At 33.4% G+C, this 15,146-nt stretch overlaps 1 protein-coding gene across 12 annotated transcripts in view; it reads left to right on the plus strand.

The window, feature by feature from the left end:
* The window catches only part of BCAS3 (BCAS3 microtubule associated cell migration factor), a 514,510-nt gene that overhangs the window by 98,518 nt on the left and 400,846 nt on the right, over nt 1–15,146 (plus strand). The window lies entirely within an intron of this gene.

Genomic DNA, 15,146 nt, shown 5'->3' on the forward strand with positions numbered 1-15,146 from the left:
AATTTAAAAGAATACAGTATAACAGTAGCACTATAATTATGGCTAATTACAATATATATCATGTAAATTAGAGGCAGATAAGTTTTCTTTTTTTTTAAGTTTTCTTTTTAAAAGGTTTTTTTTTTTTTTAATTGGGGAAGGGGAACAGGACTTTATTGGGGAACAGTGTGTACTTCCAGGATTTTTTCCAAGTCAAGTTGTTGTCCTTTCAATCGTAGTTGTGGAGGGCGCAGCTCAGCTCCAGGTCCAGTTGCCATTGCTAGTTGCAGGGGGCGCAGCCCGCCATCCTTTGTGGGAGTCGAACTGGCAACCTTGTGGTTGCAGAGAATGCTCTCCAACCGATTGAGCCATCCGGGAGCTCAGTGGCAGCTCAGCTCAAGGTGCCGTGTTCAATCTTAGTTGCAGGGGGCAGAGCCCCCCATCCCTTGTGGGAGTCAAGGAATTAAACCGGCAACCTTGTGGTTGAGAGCCCACTGGCCCATGTGGGAATCGAACTGGCAGCCTTCAGCGTTAGGAGCACGGAGCTCCAATCCGTGAGCCACTGGGCCGGCCCATAAGTTTTGTTTTTTATTTTTTGGAAACCTGATGCTAATGAATGCAAGGTTGCAGCTTTCAATCTTTGTTATTATCTTTCTTCTGTGTTTAAAATCACTTACGTGAATGAATATCAGCAACCTAAAATATTAAATATTCAATATTTGAAATCATTGCTGTTGATAGAAATATTTTCCCATGATGTTTTATTGCTGAATATTAAAAAAAATGTGAGGAATAAAACAAATACTAAAGAGAAGGTCCTCTATAAAATTTTGTCTGTTTCACATAGTCATTGTAAGTGTTAAATGAAATAATGTCCTTATAACAATGGCTGGTATTTATCAGGTACTCAGTAATCAAAATTAAGAGCTGCCACTGAGCTGAGACTTATTAACAGAAAAGTGAGATTCATTAAAGGTGGAATGTCAAACATTTTAATATCTTTATTTCAGAAATGGAATTTTGCCAAGTATCTCTCTCTTGAATTCATTTATTCCTTTCTTTATTTTTTAAGTACACTTAATTTTTTTTTTTTAGCAGTTTTAGGTTCACAGCAAATTTTAGCAGAAGATACAAAGATTTTTCCGTTTATACCCTCTTCCCCCACACATACACAGCCTCCCCCATTATCAATATCAGACACCAGAGTGGTGATTTCTTATACTTGATGAACCTAAATTGACACTTCATTGTTACTTGAAGTCCATTTTAAATTAGGTTTTACTCTTGGTGTACATTCTATGGGTTTGGACAAATTTTTAAAGACATGTATCCACCATTATAGTGTCATATAAAGAAGTTAATTGATAACAGGTATTTAATGTTGACTAATTCTTTTCTTCTTGATTCTTAAACAGTGCTATATTCAACGTACAGCAATAAACATGTTTATTCTTAATTCATTTGTTTAACAAATAGTGCTGTATTTAATGTACAACAATAAACAAGATGTCATCTCTGTCCTCCAGAAGCTTATATTTCTTTGAATGAAAGGGCTTGTACGAGTGTGTGACAATTAAGTTCACAAGCTCATCCTAGAAAAAGTGCTACATACCTCATTGCTGAATATCACTACAGTCACCTTCAAGCTACTCCCCTTGGGAAGCTATGCACTGATGCCAGCGCCTAGTCCACTCTTCAAAGCAATTTTGGAACTCTTTTTCTGGAATGGCCATCAGAGCTGTAGTATTACCCTTGATGTCCTGAATGTCATCAAAATGTCTGCCTTTCAGTATTTCCTTTATCGGGTAAAGAAAGAAATCAGTAGGGGCCAGATCACGTGAGTAGGGAGGGTGTTTCGGTACAGTTCTTTGTTTACTCGCTAAAAACTCCCTCACAGACAGTGCCGTGTGAGCTGGTTCATTGTCGTGATGCAAGAGACATGAATTGTTGGCGAAAAGTTTAGGTTGTTTTCATCTAACTTTTTCACGCAGCCTTTTTAGCACTTGCAAATAGTAAACTTGGTTAACTTTGTCCAGTTGGTACAAATTCATAATGAATAATCCCTCTGATATCAAAAAGGTTAGCAACATTGTTTTGACTCTTGATTTGGACTGACGGTACTTTTTTGGTCGTGGAGATTTGGCTGACTTCCATTGTGCACTTTGACCCTTTGTTTCTGGGTCGTATTGGTACACCCATGTTTCATCACCAGTGATAACATGGCCCAAAACATTGTCTTGCCTCTCCAAAAGGTCTTGGCAAACTTTGACTCTCCTTTGCTTTTTTTCATCGGTGAGCTCTTTCGGGAGCATTTTTGGCACACACCTTTCTCATACTAAGATTTCCAGTTAAGATTTACCTCTTTCTCTGTCGATGTTTGCTTGGTCTGCTGTGCTTCTCACAGTCAGCCAATAGTTTTGACGCACAATTCAACAAATTTTTACAGTGTTTTCGTCAGTTCTACTCATTACTGGCCGCCCTGACCTCTCTTTATCAGTGATGCGTTCTCTCTCCTCAGAAAAACATTTAATCCATTTGTACAGTGCGGTTTTCTTCGTGGCATTATCCCCATAAACTTGGATGAACATGTTCCTGATTTCACTTTCACTCTTGCCAAGTTTAATAAGAAATGTAATGTTTGTTCGTTGCTCTAATTCAAGCTCAGACATTCTCGCGACGGCACACAACATGCAACAACAATAATGAATGCCACTCAGCAAGACACCGCCACATGTTGACAGGAACACAGCTGTGAGACACTGATATACCAAAACCGAGCTATTTGTACAATGTTGCCAATGTAAGCGCACGGTAACAAGTTTGCGAACTTAATTGTCAGACCTCATAAGTCTATGAATGTACACATGACATTAACTAGATTTGTTTAGTCTTTTTGCATTTTTCATTAGAATGCTTTGAATATATCAATGTAAAAAATATGGAAAAAATATTCTTAGAGGATTAGTGTACAGTCTTTTCCTTATTGTTAGAATAACCATTGTATGTTTTAAGTCATTGGTCATTGTCTTTGGAAACGTGGAATTGAAATGGATCATTAATGGATTACAATATCTCACTTGATATTATTATGAATTGTCATATATTATTTTAGAGTTATATATTATTATTAGATATTATTATTAGATATTATTAGATATTATTATTATTAGATTATTATTATTATTTAGATATTATTATTAGATATTATTATTATTAGATATTATTATTAGATAATTATTATATATATTATTTTTTTAGCGAGTTATATATTATTATTAGTTATATATTATTTAGAGTCATATATTATTTTATATCCTGGTAATAAATCTTTTCTATTTTAGAGTTTTAGTTATAACCTCGTATTGTTATATACTACTCATGTTAGATCAGGTTATGTAGAAAGTAATTAAAATGTTTCACTTGTACTTCATTAGTCTAATTAAAACCAGTTGAGCAGTTTTAAAATGTTTGAATTCTTATTGATGTTTGTTGATTTATTTATTTGGGGTAGGAGGGCAGATTTCTGGATTTTTAATTTAGGAGAGATATTGACAGGCCAACAGACTTGTACTTTGTGTTATTGGGAAATGAGACTTGGTATTTCTTGGAGACTTAGAAGATTTAGCTCTGTTTTCGAATGATTGCACTTTAACCCCATTTTCCTTTTTTAAAAATTATTTTTTTCAGTTACAGTTAACATTCAGTATTATTTTACATTAGTTTCAGGTGTACAGCATAGTGGTTAGACATTTATATAATTTATGCAGTGATCCCCCAACTTGTTTTCCTTTTATCTACGTAGTAGAAATGTTCCCCTTCTTAGCAGAGGTCAGAAAAGTTGACCTATTTAGATTTGACTGGTGAAACTCATTAGTAGGTATATGTATTTAATAAATAAATGTAACAAAAGATGGCAAGTCTAGCTGTTCCAAACATTCATAACTTCATTTAATTCCTTTTGTATTCAGCAGATTACTATACCTACTATTCCACTAGAACTTCAATCCAGTTTAATTAAAATTGCCTTAGACTCTTTCTTCTCTGTCTCTAAACTTACCTATGCCTATATTAGATAGGAATAATCTACTTTTGTGTATGGATCTGATCACCTAACATTTCTGCTGAGACAGGAATGACTGGCAAATATTGTTCTTTCTTGAGTATGTTCAATCTTTAAAAAATGTGACTATTTAAATACATGTTTCAAAATATTGAATTTTCAAAATGAAGCAATATTATTGCTGAAAGGGAAATAGAGAAATCAACAATTAAAGTTAGTTAAACATTCTCTTTTAGTAACTGATGGAAACAAGTAGATAGGATGTCAGTCAGGCTTGTAGAAGACATGACTACAATATCAATGGACTGAACTCATTTTATAGAACATCATATCCACATACTTTTGAGTGCACATAGAACATTCACCAAGACTGGTCATATGCTGGACAATAAAGCAAGGGTCAATAATAGAGTATATTTTATAACAGCAATGTAATTTAATTAGAAATCAATAGCAAATATCTCTGTAAAATTTGTACAATGTTTGGAAATTAAACTATGGATCAAGCAGAATCATGAGAAATAGAACAGAATTTAAACGGAATGATTTAAAAAAAAACCCCAGCATATCAAAAATTTGGGATGTAATGAAGCAGGAACAGAGGGATAGCTATAACATTAAGTGCTCACATTAGAAAAGATGAAAGGTCTAAACTTTTCACCTAAGATAAGTAAAAGGAAGAAAATAATAAGGGAAATCAATAAAAGAAAACATAAAATCAGTTAAGCCAAAAGCTAGTTCTTTGAAAACACAATAAAAGTGATAACCCTTTAGTGAGACTGGTCAAGAAAAGCAAAAGAAACAAATTACCAATATCAAGAATGAATGAAGAGGCATTACTACAGATCTTATGGTCATTAGAGGATCATAAGCAATCTTATGAATAACTTTATTTTTGAAAACTTATATAAAATGGAAAAATGGAAAACCTAGCTCAGGAAAAGTTATTGGTAAGTGAAAAAAAATCAGTAGAATACTGTTGCTATGGAGCAGTTGATTTTTAAATAATTTAATAAACTAATTTTCTCTATGAAGGAAGAGCACGAAACAAATACAAGAACTGAGGGAAGACGGGTTGAGATAGTATGAGATATATACCTATGGGAAGAAATAGATGGGAAAAAACCCCACAAATACATTGCAGAATTGAATAAGTTGGAAGATACAGAAGGGAGAATAGATACAAAACTGAAAAAAACATGAGAAATTGAGCCAAGTGGGAAGAAAATTAGAGCATCTGCGTAGTTCCCAAATAAGAGAGGGAAAATATTATGCAATACAAGAAATGTCATAAGTCAGAATGGTTAATCCCAAGATATATCACTGTAGAGTTCCTGTATTTCTGGAAATCAGGCTCACCTCATATTCCCCCACAACTGAAGCAAATACTATAAGACTTTGGAGAAAGACTGTATAAAGCAGCCCAATTACACCAGAAATAAAAACACTATAGATCGGGAGTGAGTGAAGTTTTGTTTGCCATATAGGAAATGTTTTAAGCTTAGTGGATCATATGGTTCCTGTGGCAACTGCTCAACTTCGCCATAGTAAATAAAGAAATGACTGTGGCTGTGTTCCAATGAGACTAGCAGTGGGGCTTGGATTGAGAGATAGTTTGCTGATCTCTGCTACACACAATTTTTTGAAAAATTTTCCCAGTAAAATTTTAAGTGCTGTATTTATGAATGTTTTTTGTGGACAAAGATTGTAGGCATAGTGGAAAATAGTATTATGAATATATAAATTGAAGACTTGTCTTGTTTCCTGTAACATATCTTCCATGATTTGAATTTTCATTGTCTTTGTTTTCTTATTGTGGTATATTAAACATATTTCCTTGTATTATAACTTTATATTCAATCCTTTTATAAAAAAACAGCTAGTTATGTTGAAATCTCCTGAAAGGTAGAATATTTCTAACTCATCTTTACATTCTATTGCAAATAATACAAGCTTATTTTTAAAAATTAATGTATGTTTTTGGCTACCTCTTATGTAGTACTCGTAGGTCAGATGAGGATAGCTATTAAAGAACATGTAATTCTAACCCCAATTCTAACATTACCTCCTATTTTTATGTGGTGATGTTACTTACTTTTTCCTGCCGGGTTACCTCCGCATGCAAAGTTTCACTACTACCACTCTCTCAACTTGTGGGAGTGTTGGAAGGTTTAATTACCTACTGTTTATTGAGAACTTTGCAGAAAAAAATGTTATTATTAACTATGTTAATCACAAATATAGCTTTTAATATGGTTAAGTTTCCATTTTCTTTGCTTTCTTTTTAATTACTTAATAAAAAAACACAATGAACTGGCTTTTGTTCTTTAGGATCTGAATAAGAATACCAATAATGTAATTCTATCAAAAATTTTCCTCTTATATTTAAAGGATTAGATTCAGTAACACATGTTGAAGGTTGTGCAGGTTTTTCCCATTTAAAAATAAGTGTTCCATGCTTCTTGCAATTTGTGGTAGATTTAAAATGTCTTTGCTATTTTGTGTTTCATTTATACATGCACATTCTTGGAAAATGTCACTTTCTCAAATACTTTGTTCCGCTTTTCCTAATTTTGGTTCAATCTGTTAATATCATGAATAATAATAAAGTCTTTGTAAAGGAAAATGGTATTAATATTTAGAATTTTCAATTCATAAAAGCCATATTTCACATTGCTTTAACGTGATGCTGATTGTATTGCATTAGAAAAAAAAATTATTTTGAAAACATTGTCCAGGATAAGAAATGGCTATGATTCTAATAAAATACCTTAATGTAAAGAAAAAAATATTGTTTTAAAAATTAAACGTAGACACAGAGTAAAAATTTTAATATTTTGATAGGGATTTTAAATTTGAGTTTAGGAGTTTAGTTTAATGTTGTATTGTTTGTAACTCTTTTTTCCCCCCATAAAGCATAAAAGAAAGTGTTGCATCTGTCTAATATACCATTTTTAGGTGGTGTTTAAATTTCAAAGATAAAATGTAAGGTCCGTCACCATTCCTTCATGCATTATTAAAAAAAAAAAAGCTAACGTACTCAACATCATACTAAGTGTTTACAAAAGGCCCAAGATATCTAGGTCATTTCTCATTCTCTAGATGCTAAAAACCTTTTTTTCTCCATAATGGGATTATTAATTCTTCCATGGAATGGTATAATTCAATAGTAATACTCAACTGTTTATACCTAAAAATCTTACTGAATGAATTCTTACTCTAATTCATGCCCCTTTTAGTGGTTCATTTGGCTAGACCTCACTGTATTGTTGACTCTACTGAAGTAGTAATTGTTGGATCTGAAACAGACTGCCAGAATATTTCCCCATGTTTATAATGTGTAGAGTATTATTTGTGTATAAAATAATCCTGAAGTAATATGGTTATATACATTTGGCCAAACCTTTTAACTGTATAACCTCTATTCATTAAGAACAAATTAGTGATATAACTTATAAAACTTAAAATAACATCTTTGATTTAACCTGTTTAATGCTCAGTTTTTTGGTTTTAATATTTTGTAAACTGTCTCTATTGTCGTAATAAAAGTTAGGATACCAACAATGTTATTGTGTTATAGAAGAATCTGAGGAATAGAAGCTAATTCTGATTTGTTTCCGAATAGTTCATATCGGTAAAATTAAAAAAAAATTATTTAAAATTGTATTAGCTTAGCATAATTGTCCATACACAACTTTATGGAAAGAAATTAATTGATTAAAATGGCAAACAGTAAATCATAACTTTAGTTACAGTGCTGGAATTTAACTTTCAAATATAGTAAGTGAAAAGGCAACTTGATGTTATTTTGCACTACTACAATGGCAGAGGGACAAACTTATATTTCCATTAAAAAAATCCTGGTGGTCTTTGTACTGAATCTAAAGAACATTGTGTGCAAATGAAGGAGAAGCTATGCATTGGTTATCTATTTCTGTTTAACAAATTAGAGCAGACTTAGGACAACTGACATTTATTATCTCATAGTTTCTATGGGTAGTCCAGGCATTGTTTAACTGGGTCCTTAGCTTGGGGTTTTACAAGGCTGCTGTCAAGGGGTCAGCCTCTTTGGGTTTTTGATCTGCAGGCTTGACTGAGGAGAATCCTCTTCTAAACTCACTCAGGTTCATTTCTCTGCAGATTTAGGATTGAGAACTTTTGTGTACTGCGGGCTATGTGCTGTAGACCATCTGCAGTTCTTGTTACGGGGCTTCCCCCACATGACTGCTTACTTAAACAGGCCTCCTGGAAGTCTCTAGTGATGACCTTAGGGAGGATGGGGCCTAGTGAATTGAAGGGGGGATGAGGAGCATTTCTGAGGTACTGGAAATGTATTTTTCTATCTACCTTATGACAATCATGACAATTCACCATGGCATTTATCTTAGGTGTGTACGTTTCTTCTCTACGTATGTTTACTTCAGTATATCTTTATTTAAAAATAATTATAAAACGTAAAGCACTGCCAATGACTTTTCAATTTTTCAATGTATGCTTTTCGACTTTGGAACTAATTCTCTGATCCATGCGACTCATTAACAGATGTGAGCGAGAGGTGTATCTTAACCACTTTTTAATCACAGATCTTTGGATAATCACCTTTTAAAACAGGAGATATTTTGATTGCAAGGGAATTTCAGGTTTTTGGTAGTGGAAACCATGTTGCATTTGGTAAGTTCATTAGGAAACTTGTAATCATTGATCAAATAAGGATACTACTTCATATGTATCGTTTATGTTGTGGTATGGGCTCCTATTACTCTGGTGTGAACTTCTGGGGCCAAGATACTATACTGCCAGCCTACATGACAATAGAAAGTAGAAAGTGTGTTAAAACAAATTTTCTCAACTTTCTGTTTAGTTCCAAGCCCTTTCCCTTTCCCTCTATTCCCAATATTCCACACACTCTGGAATTTGATCCTCTGTGACTCCTCCACTTTAGTGTTCTCTTGTTCTTATCCCTACACTCATAGTCACACTGCAATTATATACCTGTGACCATCATGGCAGATTGTGCACTGTTTACAGTTTTCTGTCAGTCACCTCTGATTCTCTCGCTAATCCTCATATGACTCTCTGGGCAGTGCTACATATCCTTTCATCCCTGGCACTTATCATTTTTCCCTACTGTGTATTTCTTATATTATTCATCAATTCCTATCATTTGATTTATTTCAGTTATTTATCTGTTTCTGTTTGTCTTCATCTACTAGAATAAGCTCAACGAGGGAAAGAGTTTGGCCTGTTTGGTTCAGAGTGCACAGCACAGAAAAAACTCTAAATTTATCAAATGAATAAATTAATGGAAAGGTAAAAGGCAATAGTTCTGTCATTCTGAGGATAAAACCTAATTTTTGACTCTGGTTTTTGTTCATTGTTTGCTTCCATACTACTCTACAGTTTTATTGCTCTTATTTATTTAATCATTTTAGATATGTAATATATAAAGTATTAGGATATACCATCATCACCTATAATCTGATATTTGAATAGCGAGGTGTGATTAAAAAAATATGGTGAATGTTTAAATTAAAATTTATTACAGCCTTTCCATTGTGATCAACAAATATGGTGAGTGCTGCTGCCAAGTGCCATCCAACAGAAAGGCAGGGATCTTCAATACAGGAAGCCGCGTGTCAAACCTGAGTAACAGTGTGTGACAACTTTCAACTTGTTTGGTGCAGTCAGTTGAGTGTGAGCTACGGTTGAGATAAGGTGTATTTTAAAGTGTGCCGTAAATAATCCTCCATCATGACAACGCTCCATGTGACACATCGCTCCTGCTGTGCCATTTTCTGTCAAATAAAAACATTATGGTGTGTCCTCATCCACCTTATTCACCAGATCTGGCACCATGCGACTTCGGACTCTTCCCCAAAGCCAAATGACCGTAAAAGGAAAATGTTTTGAATCAGTTTCAGGACATTGAAGCAGCCATAACAGCACAACTAAAGACATTCACGAAAGAGGACTTTCAGAACTGCTTCAGAAAGTGGCAAGAATGATGGAATAAGTGTGTTTGAAGTGAGGGGGCGTATTTTGAGGGGAATTAATGGCAATGTGTCTTTTACTGTTATACATTTTTTAAGTTAAACATTCACCATATTGTTTGATCACACCTTGTAGTTTTTATTTTTTTGAAAGTGCCATGGTGTGTCTTTCTATGAGTACAATTTTATACTTTATGCCAATATGTAAATTGCATCTGATATTTCCTCTAGTCTAACTAGGGGGAGGACCTGTGTACTGAAGACCATGGCCTTTTAAGACTGCCAGCCTATCATGGAATAGTAACTGGGACATTTCTTATTAAATCGATCATGGCTGGTAGATCCTTTAATTGAGCTGATGGGTAAAATATCGTGAGACTTCAAAGGTAGAAGAAAGTACTTTAAGCTGGGAGGATATCATTGTAGTCAATCTGAAAATTTGTTGAGATTTAGATGTCTGAAGATGGGGATGGAATAGAACTAGGTAGATAGAGGACCAGGAGTTAAAAAGTCACTAATGGTAAATGGGTAAGAGTACAAATTGTATGAAAGAATGGAAACTAAATATTGAATTGCACTCACTGATCTTTTTACTGTCTCCATACATAAGCCTTTTCCAGAATGACGTATAGTTGCAATTTCATTCCTTTTTAAGGCCAAACAATATTACACTGTATGTGTGTACTACAACTTGTTATGCATTCATTAGTTGAAGGACATATGGGTTGTTTCCACTTTGTGGTTATTAAATAATGCTGATATGAATGTTTATGTATATGTTTATGTGTAGACATATGTTTTTATTTATTTTTTATTATTTTTTTATAATTAAAGTTTATTGGGGTGACAATTGTTAGTAAAGTTACATAGATTTCAGGTGTACCATTCTGTATTATATCATCTAGAAATCCCATTGTGTGTTCACCACCCAGAGTCAGTTCTCCTTCCATCACCATATATTTGATGTTTTTATTTGTTGTGGGTATGCACCTAGGAGTGGAATTACTTGGCCATATGGTAATTCTGATTAGCTTTTTGAGCCTCCACTAACCTGTTTTCTACAGTGGCTACACCATTTACATTCTCACCAGCAATGGACGAGGCTTGTACTTTCTCTACATCCTTGCCGACACTGGATCTTTTTTAGTTGTTTTATTATGATCAGCCTAGTGCGTGTGAAGTGTGTTTGATTGTGGTTTTGATTTGCATTTCTCTAATGACTAATGATGTTGAGCATCTTTTCATGTGCTTGTTGGTCATTTTTACATATTCTTTGGGAAAATGTTTATTCAAATCCATTGCCCATTTTTCTTTTAATTGGGTTCTTTGTCTTGTTGAATAGTAAGAGTTCTCAATATATTCTGGATCTGATATTTGATTTGAAAATATTTTCTTGTATTGTTTAGGTTGTCTTTTCCCTTTTTTGACAATGCCCTTTGATGTACAAAAGTTTTAAATATTGATGTAATTCAATTTGTCTACTTTTTCTTTAGTTATTTGTGCTTTTGGTGTCAGATCTAAGGGTATTGCCAAATCCAAGATCATGAAGATTTACCCTTATATTTTTTTCTAAGATTTTTATAGTTTTGGCTCTTATATTTAAGTCTTTAGAAATATTTTGAGTTAATATTTATATAGGATATAAGATAGGAATCCAGCTTCATTCTGTTGTATATGGACATCCAGATTTCCCAGAACCATTTCTTGAAATGTACTATTCTTTTCTCATTTAATAGAGTAGGTACCTTTTTCAAGAATTAATTGATCATAGATATGTAGATTTGTTTCTGGACTCTGAATTCTATTCTGTTGATTTATTTGTGTATATGTCAGTATCATAGTGTTTTGATTAATGTAGCTTTGTTGCAAATTTTGAAATTGAGAAATGTGAGTGCAATGCTTTATTAAAATTATTGTTCCTTTTAAATATTGTTTGCCTGTTTGGGGTTCTTGGCAGTTCCATTTGCTTTTTGGTTGGCTTTTCACTGCTGCAAAAAAAGGCTATTGGAATTTTGATAGAGATTGCATTACTATCATAAATGGAATTGGTTTCTTAATTTCTCTTTTGGATTGATAATTGCTGGTTATTACATGTTGATCTTACATCCTATAAATTTCTTGAATTTATCAGTTTAGCACTTTTTTGTGGATTCTTAGGAATTTTTTTTATATAGTATCATGTTGTCTTTGAATAGAGAGAGTTTTACTTCTTTTCCAATTTAGAAGCTTTTCATTTCTTTTTCTTATCCAATTGCTTTGGCTAGATCTTTCAATACAATGTTGAACAGCAGTGTTGCAAGTGGGCATCCTTCTGTAGTTCCTGATCTCAGGGGGAAAACAGTCAGTCTTTTGCCATTGAGTATAATGTTAGTTGTGGGTGTTTCATAAATGCCCTTTATCATATTTGGAAATTCCCTTCTATTGCTAGTTTTCTGTGTGTTTTTATCATGAAAGGATACTGAATTTTGGCAAATGCTTTTCCTGTATCAGTTGAGATAATTGTATGGTTTTCCCCTTTTAGTTCTTTAATGTAGTGTCAATTGTTTATGAGTTGATTATTCCACATGTTTTTGACCTGGTGATCGTTTAAGAGGTTATTGTTTAATTCCACTTACTTGTAAATTTCCAATTTTTCTTCTGTTTTTTTTTGCTTTATAATTTCATCCCATGTTGGTTAGAAAGATTGTTTTCATTGTTTTTAAATGTATTGAGACTTGTTTTGTAGTTGACAGATAGTATATCCTGTAGAATGTTCCATGTGCACTTCAGAGGAAAGTATATTCTGCTTTTGTTGGATGGAGTCTTCTACAAATTGGTTAAGTTTAGTTGATTTATAGTGTTGATCATAAGCTGTTCTAATTTTTCTTCATTCTTATTTCATTCTACTCCTCTGATGTATAATTTCAGTTGTCTTATTTTCTTATGGCACTGTTTAGTGTACACTAGAGTACAAAGTAAAAGCTCGTTCATGTCTGTATATTTTAGTATAATACGCGTCCTTTCTCTTATGGGGCATGCATACTGCTGATTTGATGGAGAGCTTTCTCATCAGCCTACCCATGAGGAAAATTAAGATTGTCTTGCTGTGTCCCAGGGAAATGGTCAAGACTTTTAAAAAGAGAGAAAATAGAGAACAAAAGGGTATGTCAGGCATATATACAGCTATGTTATTGGCAAATAGCATGACTCCTTTATGAATATGTGACTTTCTGAAAACTTTTTAAAGAATAATCTTTTTCTATCAGGCATTGAAGAAGAGGTTTTTTTCCCCCCACATATAAATAGAGTTTTTAGTTCTGTCAAGTCTTGTTGGGTCAATTCTAAATTGAGCTTTCATAGCATTTGTTTTGTCTACTTCTATTGAAGGCTTTCTGCAGGAAGAATCTCAGTGGTGACATTGTATGGATGCCAGTGAAATGATCAGAATTCAAGTTACTAGTGTACCAGTAGCTATAATGAGCTGCTAATTGAAGGTGACAAGCTGTTTTTTCCTTCCCAGCTGTCCTGGCAAAATGTTAGATTTCATTCATTATTAACTCATTGCTTCTCAGCAGAGGACTGTTTTAATTAGTTAGGAATATTAAGAAAAGAATTGTTGCCTTGTGTCAATTTTGGAGATTGAAGTTGAGGTTTTGCTAGATCCCTCCCCCCACGACCTCCCTCCAGTTTTGCCTGTTGTATACAGTTGTAAAGTACCCAACATAATCAAGAGACAACACCATTTCAACCACCCCAAAAAATTTTTCATGCCACTTGGCACTCTATAGTTTCCCTCCTTCCCTGACCCCTGGCGACCACTGATAGGCTTCTTGTTACAACTTTTCCTTTGTATCTTTTCTTTGAAAGGGACTCATACAGTATGTAAACTTTTATGTCTGGCCTTTATTTCACTTCATAATGGTTTTATATATTGCTGTATGGATAATCTGTTCTTTTAAATTGCTGAGTAATATTCTGTTGCATCAATATATCACCATATATTTATCCATTTTACTATTGATTGACATTTAACTGTTTTTGTTATTATGAATAACAATTTACAAATATTTTGAGACTCCATACTGTTTTCCATAGTGGCTGCACCAATTTACATTCTCACCAACAGTGCACAAATGTTCTTTTATTCACATCCTGGCTAACACATACCATTTCTTGTTTTTTTTTTTTGATAATAGACATTCTAACAGGTGTGAGGTGATAGCTCATGCTACCTTAATCATTGTAGCTAATAAGTTCCATACATATAAAGTTTTCCCAATCATGTTTTGCACATCTTAAAGATTTTAAAATTAGCTTGTCATTGTCAAGTAGGATAATAAGAGCAGACAGTTTTACCTTGTTCATAATCATTTGGGGAAAGTGTTTGTTCTTACATCTGTGGGGATTTTCTGTAGATACCTTTCATTAGAGTGAAGACTTTCTCTTCTATTCAACCACCTTCCATTCCTGGGATAAACCTCATCTGGTTTTGTATTGCTGAATTTGACTTGTTAATATTTTGTTGAGGGATTTTATGTATATTCATGAGACATAGAGATATATATCTGTAGTTTCTTGTGAAGCATTTGTTTTGTTTTAGGTGTTAGTCGCCTCATAAAATCAGTTGGGAAGCGACTCCTTTTTTACTTTCAGAAAGAGTTAGTATAGGATGCATAAACTTTTTTTTTTTAAATGATTGATAGAATTTACAAATTCTATTTTCATTGGGTTTTACGTGCTCTTCTTTTCCTAATTTCTTAAGATAGAAATATGAATGTGTTCATCTGTCCTGGTGTCAAGAACATGGTGTCTTAATCACTATACCTTTGTCGTATAAGTGTTATGTGGAATGCATCTTCATATACATTTTAGAATGAGGTCTCATTCCTGGTAGATTTTGGATTAGGGCTGAACTTGATTAGTTTAGAAAGTTTGTCAGCCTGTGATATATACTTCCATTTATTTTGGTCTTGTTTTTTTTTTCTTTTTTTGTGTAAATATGTTGCAATCGTTCCCTTGCAATTATTCCAAGGTATTCAATATATTCATATATTCAACATATGATACTGTTTTAAATTTTACTTTATAATTGTTTGTCCTTAATTTATAAAAATACAGTTGCTATTGTATCTAGTGAT

Source organism: Rhinolophus ferrumequinum, chromosome 21, assembly GCF_004115265.2.
Source record: "Rhinolophus ferrumequinum isolate MPI-CBG mRhiFer1 chromosome 21, mRhiFer1_v1.p, whole genome shotgun sequence".
Taxonomy (NCBI): domain Eukaryota; kingdom Metazoa; phylum Chordata; class Mammalia; order Chiroptera; family Rhinolophidae; genus Rhinolophus; species Rhinolophus ferrumequinum.